Raw genomic sequence first — 14,419 nt, 5'->3', positions numbered from 1 at the left:
GTAAGTGTAAATCATGGATAAAATCAATTACCAAAGTATTTTGGCTAGTGGAAACCATATAAACTTCACGGCTAATATCTGCCGCCCTCCAGTATTACCATCACTTTCTCCTAGCCGTCACAAGTCACTCCCCGCACCTCCCCTATCTCCTCCTAGTGAGACTCAACCCCCTCCCGCGCCCCCGCGCGTGCCTATATTTACTGCACTCCTGATACACTAAGGTTGTTTGTGTTGTCATTAGTATCAGAGAAGCAAGTATCCTGCGAGATACACATATCCTAGATAAGGTTTTATATTGCTATATAATGTGCTCTAATATCTGCTGATTTGTCCTGTGTCTGACTGTGGTAATATACGTGTAAAGGTTGTTGCCTTTAGTTTTTGTGTCCTGCCTCTCTTTATTGCACCAGCTCCGGTCTCGAAAGAGGACCCCGCTCCACGTTAGGTGAAACAGGAACGAGAAGTCGAGCCTAATTTCACCTAGCATTACAATATATATATATATATATATATATATATATATATATATATATATATATATATATATATATATATATATATATCCATCCATCGTCTAATCCTACGTCGCCCTATGAGGAGCATAGGAGCCCGGGGCTAGGAAAGTTGGTCCTGACATTTAAGATGAGAGTGACCAGCCACACTCATCCCTGAGTGACATTACATAAGCAATAAACCCAATCCAACCCTTGGATATAAACCTACACAAGCTCAGTCCAGCTGCAGCTCATTAATTACTAAACCACCGGGTGCCATAGTACTAGTAGTAGTTGTTCCCTGGTAGGTGGGGATGCCAGTCATCCACCCGCTTAGTGTAGTGGTACTCTGTTTTTAGGGTAGCTCTACATTGAGTGGTAAGCCAAATGACTTCCTGTAAACCAGGAAAGGATTTACAACGCTGGGTGGTAACCTTATAACCAACCAACATGTTCTGTACGTGACAGCAAGTGGGTTGGTGGAGGGATAATGTCCCTCCCCGGAAAACAACTAACTAAAAATACGAACAAGAAGCCTCGGACCAGGACTGACCACAAGGTGACGACTAAGGACCGAACAGAGAACATGGTACGGATGGCGGAGTGTAAGGGGTGCAAATGATGAGGTGAGAGAGAGAGAGTGCTTGTGGTGCGAGAGTGGATGTATGTGGATTAACTGAAACTAAATGGGGAGGATAGTGAGAATGGGAGTATGGATGGGGTATATGTACGGGAGTAGGTGAGAATGAGAGGGCAAAAGGAGTGTGTATTGTCGTGAGTAACAGATGGAAGGAGAATATAAGAGATTATGGATCAGTTGGCTCAAGGATTGTGTGGGTAAGATTGAAAGTTGGACTACAAATGTGGGTGATTGTCTGCGTGTATGTGCCAATGCAAGATCGTGCAAGCAGAGTGAGAGGAGAGTTCTGGGCAGATGTGGAAGTGTGCATGGAAAAGTTTGAAAGGAATGAGAGAGTGTTTTTGATTCGTGATATGAACGGTAAAGTAGGGAATGTGAAGGTGGGTGGTGTAGTTGGTGAGTGGGGTGTGCCTGCTGAGATAGATGAGAATGGCAGTGCTTTAGTGGACATTTGTGCCGGGTGGGGGGGGGTTGGTGATAGCCAATACCCTCTTCAGGCACAAGATGATCCATAGGTATACATGGCGAGTGATGAGAAGGGTGGGTGGTGAACTGAATGAGAAGAAGGTAATGACTGATTATGCGTGTGTGGATGAAAGGATGCGAAGATGTGTATTGGATGCAAGAGCTTATACAGGTTGGAGGGGTGGACTTTCTGACCACCACTTGGTGGTGGTGAGAATCAAGGTCCAAGTAAAATGGGGAAATAGAAGAAAGGAAGGACGGGAGGAAGGAGTATATGCAAGGAGAGTGGAAAAGTTACACGAGGATGAGAAAAAGGCAGAATATAAGAGAGAAGTGGAGGAGCGATTGGATAAATATGGATTGGAGGAGATGGGGGACGTGGAAGGCGAGTGCAAGATATTCACAGAAGAAATATGTGCAGCATGTGAGGTGGTGTGTGGGTTGAAGAGAAGACGAATAGGGGTGCGAGGAACAGCATGGTAGAATAAAGAGGTGAGACAGGCTGTGGCACAAAAGAAGAAAGCATATAATGAGTGGATGAGAAAAAGGGGTGTGGAAGAAGTTGAGAGACAGAAGAGAGAGATACATGTAGAGAGGAAGAGAGAGGTGAAAAGATTAGTAAGAGAGAGTAAGAAGAGAGTGGATGAGGAATTTGGAAGGAATTTGAGTGTAAAGTGGAGGGACTGTAAGAAAATGTTCTGGAAAGAGGTGAAGAGAGTTAGATAGGGTGGCAATGAAGTTAGTCGGCGAGTGAATGATGAAAATGGTAGATTGCTAGTGGAGAAAGGAGAAAAAGTGAGCAGATGGAGAGAACACTTTAAGGATTGTTAAATATAGAGAATGAAAGTAATTCGAGTATAACTGGCTGGCAGAAGGAGGGAGGTGAGAAGACAGGAAGAAATCAGTAGGATGGAAGTTGTGGAAGCATTGAAGAAAGATGAAATGGGGATAGCTCCAAGAATTGATGGAGTGTGTTGTGAAATGCTGAAGCCTGAAGGAGAGATAGTAGCAGAATGGATGTGGAAGATGTGCAGATTAGCCTGAGAGGAAGGTAGAGTCCCGGAGGATTGGAAATCAGATAATTATTACCCTGTACAGAGGAAAAGGGGAAAAAGAAGTATGTGGTAATCATAGGGGCATTTGTCTTCTTAGTGTAATATGAAAAGTATATGGTAGGATACTTATTGACAGAGTTAGGGAAATATAGAGGAATTAGTTGGAGAACAGGGAGGTTTTAGGAAGGGAAGAGGTTGTGTAGATCAGATATTCATTCTTAGATCTTTAGCTGAAAAATTTCTAGAGAAGAGAAAGAAGTTGTATGCAGCCTTCATGGATTTGGAGAAAGCATATGATAGGGTGGATAGACAAAGACTCATTTTCCTTTTTTTCGTTTTTGAAGGCTCCATCATGCTTGCATGCGTCGGCTTTGGTCACCTAATGGCGGCTTTCCATGGTGCACGGTCTATTGCAGCCTTCCTGTTCAGTCACTGAACCCTGAGGTCACACTTAATGACCTCTTCCCATGTCTTTCTCGGTCTACCCCTCATAACCCCACCCCCAATATTAACACTTCTCACCTTCTGCACCCAACTATTATTCCCCATCCTCTCCACATGCCCATATTGTGGGATGCTAAAGAGGGGCTGTTTATTCCCCAACTGATCCCAGATACACAGGACACCGCAGCGGCGGCGGGCACAGCCCAACATATTGTACATCCCTCCCTCAGTTAATAATATGGCATTGACATATTGCATTAACGAAATAAATTCAATTCAACCTTTTACATCAAATGTGGGGGTAGGCATTGTAATTAAACTGGCAATCCATGGAAGGCATCTGGTGTAACAAAACAGGGGATTTCTGGCTGTAATAGATGAGTGTAAGCACACATTGTCAATAAAATATATCCAGCATAGACAAAACTCTTCTTTCACATATAGGGGGAAACACCGGTAAAGTAAGGTAGGTAGAGGTTAAGGAGGAATTAGGATTACACATAGTCAGATAGCCACTGGGGTCGACATGGTGCTCTTTGAGGGCGGTGTGGGGGTGGCTGCTGGGGCTGTGGTGGTGGGTTGGATGTGGGTGGTGCGAACGTGGTGGGTGCTGCCTAAGTGGATGCTGGGCTAGCCTCTGAAATGCTCCCACGCACCACCCGTAGGTGCCGTCGGTTGCATAGCGACAGACGGCCACTGCCATCCAGTCTTATAGTGTACTGGCAGTGGGGCAGTGTCTCCACAACAACCCCACACCTGTTCCAGACGTTGGTCATTTGATTCTGTACCCATACCCGGGTACCTGAAGCGAGAGGTCTGAGAGCCCTAGCTGGCCCCTGGCGCTCCACCATCTCACCACTGGACTGGGTCATGGTCACCTCTCTCCGGCGAAGGGCCTGCCACCAGTGCCTGTCCACCTTGTAGTTTTGTCGAACTGTAGGGACGCCATCTCGAAGCTGGTGGCCGGTGGCGAGTTGCACTGGGGACCTATCAACGCCTCGCAAGGGTGTGTTTAAGTACTGAAGGAAGGCGACTGACAACTTGTCTGCATCAAGGGTGCCAGCAGGGCTGACGTTCATGCACAACAGCCTCTTGGCCGACTTAACTGCAGCCTCTGCCCGGCCGTTTGACTGGGGGTAGTGGGCTGATGAGATGCGCATCTTGACCCCCCAGCGCCTGAAGAAGTCGCACATCTCCTCGCTGACTAGGTTAGTCCCACCATCTGTGAAAATTTCCTCTGGCGCCCCCCAGCGGGCGAAGAAGCGGCGGAGATGTGACATGAGCTTGCTGGAGGAGGTGCCGCTGAGGAGGTGGCAAACTTCCAGCCACCCTGTGAGCCTGTCAGCATAGACTAGGTAGTGTTGGCCCTCTAGCTGACACAGGTCGACCACAGTGCACTGGAATGGGTACTCTGGTGCAAGGGCGATGACGAGGGGCTCAGCAGCCTGGGAAGGGGCGTGGGCATTGCAGGCTGAGCATGAGTCCCTCAGCTGCTGGAGGTCCCCTTCCATGACAGGCCAGTAGACTGTCTGGCGAGCCCTGCGTAGCATCGAGTCAAGCCCTTGGTGGTCTGAGTGGAGGTGGGCGGCTACCTGGTGACGAAGAGGCTCGGGGATCACCAGCCGGACGGATCCTTGATCGAACGTGTATGTCACCAGCCCTTGTGACATTGACAGCCTGTCCCTGACCCCGTAGAACTGGTGAAGACAGGCAACCTCTTGCGACCTCTGTAGGTGTCAGTCTCCCGCCAGGACCTTAGCCACTAACAGCTGGTACACTGGGTCTTCAGTGGCAGCTTGTGTGACTGACTCTTCATCTAGAGTGATGCAGTCGTCATCGGCGAGGGTGGCCACGGTAGCTGCTGCAGTAGCCATCTCCAGGTCCATGGTCAGAGCCTCGTCTGCGCCGTTGGGTTTGGTGTTCAGGGCGGGGTAGCGAGACAGAAAATCCTCTGCACAGTTGCGTTTCCCAGGAAGGTTCCTGACCGTAAACCTGAACTGTAATGTCTTCTCTTTTAGGGTGAATAGCCTCGGGTTCACGATATCCTTTAGCGTCCTATCCCCTAAAGGGGGATAGGGGGCGGTGGTCAGTGACAAACACCAAGTTAGGACATCCCAACAGGAAGAGTCGCGCCTTCCGCAGGCACCACACCACTGCTAGGGCCTCACCCTCCACTGGGGCATAGCCTGACTCTGCCGCTGACATGTGGCGGCTGCCACAGAGCGCGAGGTGCCACCCGCTCTTGCAACAGAAGGGGGCCTCCGCCGACACACACCCACAGTACTGTTGATGAATCACGAAGCCGATGCCTTCCTTGCCATAGTCCGTTATGGCAACCGTGGGCCTGGCCTTGTCGTAGAAAGCTAACCCGTCCTTGACCAGCTGACAGATCGTCTCCCTAGCTTGCTGGAACTTCCTCTGTAGGAGCTCAACCCAGAAGATCCTTTTGCCCTGGGGTTTCTTCAGCAGATCACGGAAGGGTTCCATGATGGGTGCTGTGGCCAAGAATGGTGCCAGCTGATTAACGAACCCAAACTAGGAACGGATGTCAGTCAGGGATGGCTGTGCTGGCATACCGAAGTCTCAAACCGCAGACAGACGCTCGTCTGTGGGCTTGTTGGTGTCCCACCCTACGTGGAACCCCACAAACTCAACCTCCAGATGGCAGAACTTAAACTTCTCTGGTTTCAGTGTGACACCCTTCCTGGTACACACCTCCAGAAACTCGTAGGTGTGCCAGAACGCCCTCTCCATACTGTCATCATATAGCAGGGTGTCGTCCACACACTTTAACTTCTGTTGAATGTCCACCAGAGCGTGGTCGAACCTTTTAGTGTACGCGTCAGGAGGCGCGCAGTGGCCCATGGGGGTCCTCCGGTACCTATAGAACCCCCAGGGTGTAATAAAGGTGGTGAGCTTGCGGCTGGCTTCTTCCAATTCCGCCTGATGGAAACCCCAGTGGGCGTCAGCGACCGTCTTAAAGGACTGGCACGGGATTCCCGACACCATGTCAAAGGGCGTGGGAGTGTGGTGTGTCTCCCGGAGGCAAGCAGCATTCAGCTTCTGATAATCCACAGTGTGCCGTGGCTGGCCAGACTTCTTGGCCACCACGGCCATCCTTGCGCACCACACGGTAGCTTCCCCGGCAGGGACTGGCTCTATAACCCCCATACGCACGTCTTCATCCAGCTACCTCTTTACCTCCACCTCTCAGTGGAGAGGCACAGGAGCAGGGGTGTGGCATGCGAAGGGAATGGCATCAGGAAGTAGGTGGATGCGATGCGGCTCACCTGCCATGACAGGAAGTGTCCGCCGGTCTGTGCCGAATGTAGATGACGAGAAATGGCGGAGAAGCCACTCCTCCAGGCACTGGATATTCTCCTCCAATGGTGGCAGGGGCATGGTGTTAGGTCTCCTTGGTAGTGCACCCACCGGGTCAGGCTGGTAAGCGGGTGGCACCTGGGAGGCACCCGCCACTATCTGAGCGTGCAATGGGAAGCCCTGGGGCACCAGTCCAAGGTCAATGCACGTGGACGACGATGTGAACAGGTGTCTTGCCGAATCGACGAAACACACTTCCTGGGTGGACGATAGGCCTCTGTGGGAGATCGTGCACACAACGGAGCCCAGCAGGCGTAGGGGCATGTTGGCAACATCCCTCAGGCCGGCCCGACGCTGTAGTTGTGCAGGCTGTAAAGAGACAGAGCCAAGAAGCCCCCTGCCAGCAACACACACCTGAGCCCCAGTATCGGCCACGGCCATCACTGTACATGCCGTCCCCCCACTATCGCATGAGACTGAGACACTAAGCATGGGATGCGGTTGTGAGGTTGTACCGGCCACGAGCACTGCCCTTGAGGTCTGAGTTACGGCCGCTACGGGATCAGAACCAGCAGCCACAGCTCTTCTTTCACTTCTACCTGTTTTCCACAATTATGACACATAACTGACTTGGCAGGGCACTGAGACCTCCCTTGGGGGTGGGAGCCGCCACAGTTACCACAGGTTTTTCCCACAGGGATGGGGGAACGATGGGAAGCAGCCGCCACGGCCACCTGGGATACGTCTGGCACCGGTGCGTCGGGCTTGGCCGCCGCAACTTCCCGCCTGAAACTCCCGCCAAACTCGGCGTCCCTCGTGGCGGACTCAAATGCAACACAAAACTTACGCAACTCCTCCACACTAGTGATGGGAATTCCGGCTCTTTCACGAAAGCCGGCTCTTTCGGCTCCGTTCACTTAAATGAACCGGTTCTTTCGGCTCTCAAACGGCTCTTTCGGCTCTCCAATTAATAATCAATGGCTATGGGTGGTAGAGAAAATGGAGTTTTGTTATGTCGTTTTTCACTTATTATTATTATGATCATTATTATTATTATGTAAATAGTAAATACAGTAGTAACAGTTTCTAGTGTTCATACCACGAGCATGTTTATTAGCAATAAGGGCATATCGTGATTCGAGATATTTTCTTATATATATATTTTTTCTCACTTCCTCAGCTTTCTTTCATGAACTTTTTAAAACTTAAACTCAAGCTCTCTTCATAGGCTTTAGTTTAAACTAACCCTATACTAACTTGCCACAGGCTGCGTTCAGTACCTACCATATGCAACACTGACAAACCACTCTGCCACTAAGTAAGGTATACAAGCTGCAGTTGATGATTATGATGAAAATATGATTTTAATCTTTTTTGTTCCACCTACCTGATGTAGAAGCTTTAGCAGATGCTGGTACAGGGGAACTGGCTGTAGCATTAGCACTGGTGGTGGTACTGGCATTGGGGCTGGTTGTGTCACTGGAACTGGAAGCACCTCCATGCTCATTAGATTCGCTCTGACTCCGTGTTCTTTCTAAATTCACTGCTGGGTGCACCAATCTAAGGTGCCTGTGGAGGTTGTTGGTGGAACCTGCTCTATGTGATATTTTAACTTTGCACATTTTGCCCTGTGCTCTAGTGTTTTCTATGGTATCAAAATGAAGCCATGTGCAACTCCTTTTCCTTCGTATGTCACTCATCTTTGACTTAAAAAACTGACGGTAGTACCACAGATGATTAGGTGAGGACAGTGGCGACTGGTGAGAGGTGACGGACTGGAGTCTTAATTCGAAATGCGAGTTGCGACGCGCGGCTTTAGTGGTCTACTGGAGTGGGTGACAGGAACCAAACCTGTGAGTCTGATCACATCAGACACGTAAAAAATGTCCAGTTCAACAGTTTTACAGTATTATTTCAATTATTCTGGGCCTACTCGTAAATACATTCCACTACCATATTACTATTACTATTATATTATTATTATTAATCCTAGAAACCGCGGGGAAATCAAATTAACGGTAAACGGCTCTCAGTCTCGAGAGCCGGCTCTTCTCGTTCACTTGAAAGAGCCGGCTCGTTTGCGAACGACACATCACTACTCCACACTGCTAAATGAATCACATAACTGGAACACCTCTCGCTTCATGACGGAATTATATATAACCCACTCATTAATTTGCGTAATAGCATGTACTCAGGTCACACTGGCACTGTGGGCACTGAAACTTGCAGTCGGCGGCACTTTGAGAACACTGTAGGAAGAACTCACTTACTGACTCCCCAGCTGCTTGGCGGTCACTGAAAAACTTAACACCAGTTCACTGCTTGATTGGTTCCCTGTAGCACTAAATTTTCAATAGAATCCAGGGCTGTGACTGTCGACAGGGCTTGCCACTGAGACATGTTGAACTTGGCGTCCAGGGCGCGTTGTAGGGCCGGTGTGCAGCATAGGCGAATGTGCAGCACGGCCTCCGAGGCAGCCCACCTGTTCAACTGGATCCAGCACTCAACAGAGCGTCTCCAAGAGCGAAATGCAGCATATGACATTTCAGCCTCGCACTTCTCCGGCATAGCAGCAGCAGCAGGGCCTCTCGAGGATGGCCTCGGACGGGCGAGGTCCCCCTGCAGGGAAGCGATGACGCTCTGCTGGGCCGCCAACATCTGCTGCACCTGCTGGGCCTGCTGCACAAGGGCATGTCGACGGAGAGTGGCCCTGGGTGTTGCACCAGGTGTGCGGGCAGCCCTGGATGTAGCAGCAATACCGAGGCGGGGCCGGTGTCGTATGCAAGGAGTGACTTATGCTGAAAGTTACCGATACGCTCAGTGCGCATGCGCCGAGTGGCCGTTTAGCTTCTATTTTGAAAGTATCTGCATGTTATCTCAAATTTTGTGCCATTTATCAACAACATTGTATGAGATACATGTGCCAGGAAGACAGTTGGATGCCTTATCGGTCTGTAGGTAACTATAGGTCGATATATGGATATATATAAATAAAGATATATATGTATGTTACAGGCAGATTGTGAAATTAGTCATTTCGTGAATTAAAATTAGTTTAATTTAGGTTTATTTAGGTTAGGTTGATGTAGGGTAAGGTTTGGTTAGGTTAGGTTAATTTAGGCTTAATAGAAAAGGGAACGGTAATTTCCAGCATAAAGTCACTCCGTGTATATGACACCTGGAAGCCATCCTACTCACTGCGCCATGTGGGATGCTAGAGAGAGGCCTTTGACAGTATGCTGTTATTCCCCAACTGATCCCAGATACACAGGACACCGCAGCGGCGGCGGGCACTGCCCAGCATATTGTACACATACCATCTCAATCTACCTCCTCTCATCACAACACCAATACACTCCAATCCCATCCTACCTCTCAACTCTTCCATCGTAAACCCAGCCCCCTCAGACCTTGCACGCAGGGACTCACTGCACATTCACCTAATCATTGTCATTTCTGTACGTCTGAGCCTGCAAATATCCTTCTCCTTTACTACCCAGGTCTCACTACCATACATCATTACACTCCTAACACATGCTGCATACAAAGACCCCTTAGCATGTAGGGAGAGTCCTCTCAATGTCAGGAGAAGCAAAAACTCCCTGAACTTCTTTCAACCACTTCTCACCCTAGCCCAGCCCCACCTCCAGCACACAATATGTCTCCCAAATAGCAAAACTCTCCCACACATTCAAGAGATTCACCAGCAAGTTCAGTCCTTTCATGCCTGATAATCTTCACCTGCTATCCCCGACACACCGTACACATAAAATCAGCATTATCTCGCAGTCTACCTCTGATACCACTACATCTTTTGCGCATCTATTTATCACAAACACTGCACAAGATGGAATTACTTCCCACACCCTTGTGGCAAACTGCACATGGCCACTCTCCCTCGTCTTTGACAGTACCGCCACCAATCCTAGATATAATCACTTTTGTATTAACAGCATTTACCTTTAAGTCCTTGCGCCCCATTCCATCTCTCCACTTCCTAAATCTTTCCTCCTTTCGTTCTCTGCAATCAACACCAAATCATCAGCATACAACATCTCCCACGGGAGTCCGTTTCTGAAGTCACATGAGAGAGTTTCAAATACCATGATAAACAGCATGGGACTCAAAACTGACCCCTGATGCACAGCAACGTTCACGGAAAACTCATCACTCAAATCTCCATTCACTCTTATCTGGGTGCTAGCACCCACACACATATCCACAACCACCCTAACCAGACACTCCTCCAAACCAAGCTTTCTCATTGCCCACTTCACCACCAGGGACTCTGTCAAAGGCCTTTTCCGAATCAACAAAAACAAAGTACAGATCCCTTTTCTTCCCAATATATTTTTCCTGAAGCTGTCGAACAATGAATATGGTATCAGTGGTTCCCCTGCCTGGCACAAACCCAAATTGCATCTCATCAATATTCACTCTTTCTCTAATTCTACCTTCTAGAACTCTCCATTACCTTCATTATCTGATCTAAAAGGTTTATACCTGTAATGCTAGGTGTTTTAGGGTCGGCTTCCCGTCCCTCTAACGCCTAGAGTGCAACTGGGTTCTTTTCTAGACCGAAGCTTAGACAAATAAGAGAGAGGCAGGACACAAAAACTCAAGGAAAGAACCTTACATGTGTATTGCTAAATTCTACAGTGGAACGGTCAGATGTCACAAATACAGTTATGCTGGGCAATTATAATTCTAAGGCTTAGATATCGGGCGTTAGTATCGCACAGGATACTACTTAGGACACGATTGGGTAAGGTGAATAGCACTTAGGGCAGTGAAGCTAAACGCTATTATTTTGGGAAAGTCTAGGTTCTGTATACCGGTGGAGTTTGTGGTACTATTTTCACTGCTGGCAGGCTAACTGGTTTGTCGGTCGGGTCGTTAATTATTACTCTTGCACTGGGGCCTCAGTATGATCTTAATGTGAGGCGGTGTCACTATCTGGTAGCGGTATCACTGAGATAGACCCTTATTTTACTGCCTTGCCGTGTTCACTGTTTCACTGTTACCTTACTTATTCTACCTTTCTTTTATATTATTACTGATGTTTTGCGCACTGACTTTCCATATTCTGACACTCACTGTTCTACCCTTACTTTACTGTGTCACGGACACTGTGTTTTCACGGTCACTCACTGTCGGTACTGGGCGTACTGGCGGTCAGGTACAAGAGCGGCGGAGACGACTCAGCCTCACTACTGACGGGGCTGAGTTCCGCCAGGGGCCTCCTTATTCAGGGGCCTCGGGATCACGCATAGGGGCGTCCTCTCTCGTCCGGGGCTGCTGGTGGTGAAAGGTCCCGCACTTTCGGGACTTGGGGCGGGAGTCTGGCCCTTGGGACTGGGGCCAAAAAGCTGCCTGAACCTCTCGCTCAGGCGCTTGATGGAGGACGAAGATCTCCGGCGTCGGGGCGAAGGGATGTCCCGCCCGTGGGTCCTGGGGGAGGTCTGGAGGTCCTGGGGTCTGCGGTCTCCGACGGTTGGAGACGCCGTCAGGAGTGGGCTGCGGCGTCAGCCTCCGTCGGGGTCCATCAGGTGGGTCCTCTCAGGAACCAGCTGCAGTAAGAAGAGCCCTGTGGTAGTTACAGGGCATCTACAATACTCCTCCAGGCTGGGGTCTCCCTCCGGGTTGTAGTTTCATGGACAGGAGTCAGCACCGGACGGAGGAGTGGCTACCAGCCGTCTCCTGCCGTAGGGCCTGGCTACTGGCTGTGGTCTTCTAGGGGCGCGGCTACCGGCCATCACTAAGGCCGGGCTACTGGCTGTGGCCTGGGGAAGGGAGCAGCTATCGACCGACTCAAGGGCACCTTCAGAGCGGCTACTGGCCGTCTCCTGACGAAGGCGGGAGTGACTACCAGCCATCTCCTCGTTACCTCTAGAGCGGCTGCAGGCCGTCCCCTGTAGGAGGGTCAAGCGGCTACAGGCCATCTCTTGAGGGGCACCTTCAGAGCAGCTACCAGCCGTCTCCTTGTTACCTCCGGAGCAGCTGCAGGCCATCTCCTGCAGGAGGGTTGAGTGATTACCGGCCGTCTCTTGAGGGGCACCTTCTTTAGCAGCTACCGGCCATCTGACGAAGACGGGAGTGGCTACCAGCCATCTCCTCATTTCCTCTGGAGCAGCTGCACGCCGTCTCCTGTAGGAGGGTCGAGCGGCTACCGGCCATCTCATTTAGGGCACCTTCAGAGCGGCTTCTGGCCGTCTCCTGACGAAGGCGGAAGTGGCTACTGGCCGTCTCCTTGTTACCTCCGGAGCGGCTGCAGGCCATCTCCTGTAGGAGGGTTGAGTGGCTACCAGCTGTCTCAGGGGTGCTGACTGGAGCTAGAGTAATAGCTCCACTCCGTGGTTGTTGGTGGTCGGCTCGCCCGGAAGGTAGTCTTGCTTCCTGCTATGATGCTGGCGGGCGAGCTCTGGGTCATAGGGGCGCATGGCCTGGGCGGACTTATGTCCCTGTCACCCAGAGTCCAGTCGCACTGTATTTGCTCCTCTGTGGGCTCCTTCTGGGGGTGTTGGGTTGCCCTGTGTGATACTGTACTGCATTTTACCACCATCTTCTGGGAAAAAGTCACGTCCTTGTGACTGGAGGTGGTAAACTTTGGTGTCGTAGGTGTGGTAGACTGGCTGTAGGTGTTGGAGGAGGGCGTGCCAGGCTGTGGTGGCAGGATTCTCGTCTAGCTGAGCGTCACACGTGATGAAGAGGGTGGATGGGTCGGTGGAGGAGCAGAGGAGTTGTAAGAGGTAGCGGGGTCCACGGACTCGATGTTTTCGTCCGGAGGGCGGCGCCCATACGGCTTGGTGAATCCTCATGGTGATAGGTGTTGTATTCTGTGCAGGGCTGTGCTGAATGCTGGAGACGGACGTCGAGTGTGGGGTTTTATGCCAGAGTGATGTGGCGCGATGCCTCTGGGGAGTGTAGGTGGCTGGAATTTGGGCATGGTGTAGCATGAATGTGAGATTATTTAGGAAAGGAGAGGGAGTGTGATTTTGTGGCGAGGTAGGTGGGGTGGGAGTGTTGATGTATCGGGCAGGTGGGTGGGAGAGGTGGCCGGAGCGTGTGATGGTTGTTTTAAAGGTGGGTGTGGGCGGTGATGTGGGTGTGCAGTGTTGGCGTGTGTGAGGTGTGCAGGGTGTGTGAGGGCGGCTGTGGGGTGGTAGGAGTGGGGGTGGCATGGGGTATGGAATGGGGTGTAGGCCTAGTGGGTGGTGGTGTAGTGCGTGCGTGGGCAGCGCAGGTGGAGTCAGGTGTGTGGGGTGGGGCAGGCGGGGTCGAGGGGGCGTGTATGGGCAGCGGACGGGGAGATTTGGGGCTCGGGGTGGACGATGGTTGGGGCAGGGGTGTGGTGGGTTGAGGAGGTGCGGGCGTGTGGGCGGGGCACCTGGTGCTGGGCGTGGAGGACGGGGTGGCTGGTGGCGAGGAGATGGGGGAGAGGTCAAAAGTTGGTGGTGTTGGTGTGCTGTGAGGCGGCATGGCGGGGGTGAGGTGGGGGCGGCGGGGGAAGGGGAGAGAGAGATGGCGAGGGGGAGTTGTAGTAGTCATAGGAGGTAGAGGGAAGTGGAGCAAGGGTAGTGGGTGGGGTGGGGCACAGGGCAGGGGCAGGGGAGGTGGGAGTGTGAAAGGGGCGTACGTGACGGTCTCTGAGAGTGCGAGAAGTGCCATGATATTCAACTGTCACCTGGTAGGGGTTAGGGATGCAAATGATGGTATGGGGCCCCATGAAACCGCGGAGCTGCACTATCATAACAGTATCACCTGGTTTGTAGGGGTTGGAGGCGGTGTCGGGGCAAAGGTTCAGGTTGTTTTGAAGGTGGGTTAGCTGCCGTTTAAGATGGTGTAGTGGGTCAGATGTGGGAGTAGAGGTGGGGGGCTGTAAGTGTTGCCGGAGGGTAGGAGGAGAGGTGTTTCCCCAATTACTCGCTTGTACGGTGAAATTCTGTCCTCTCGAGGACAAGAGTTGATGCCCCATTGCACGATTTTTACATGGGCAG

General features: G+C 51.1%; 1 pseudogene; it reads right to left on the bottom strand.

Annotated features, from left to right (window-relative positions):
- Window positions 1–3,712: 3,712 nt before the first annotated feature.
- LOC145413991 (uncharacterized) lies at window positions 3,713–13,901 on the bottom strand (annotated as a pseudogene).
- Window positions 13,902–14,419: the final 518 nt, after the last annotated feature.

This window comes from Coenobita brevimanus, chromosome 98 (assembly GCF_032717465.1).
Source record: "Coenobita brevimanus isolate Jiangsu-jjx chromosome 98, ASM3271746v2, whole genome shotgun sequence".
NCBI classification, from domain to species: domain Eukaryota; kingdom Metazoa; phylum Arthropoda; class Malacostraca; order Decapoda; family Coenobitidae; genus Coenobita; species Coenobita brevimanus.
This window is presented reverse-complemented; position numbering and strand designations above follow the sequence as displayed.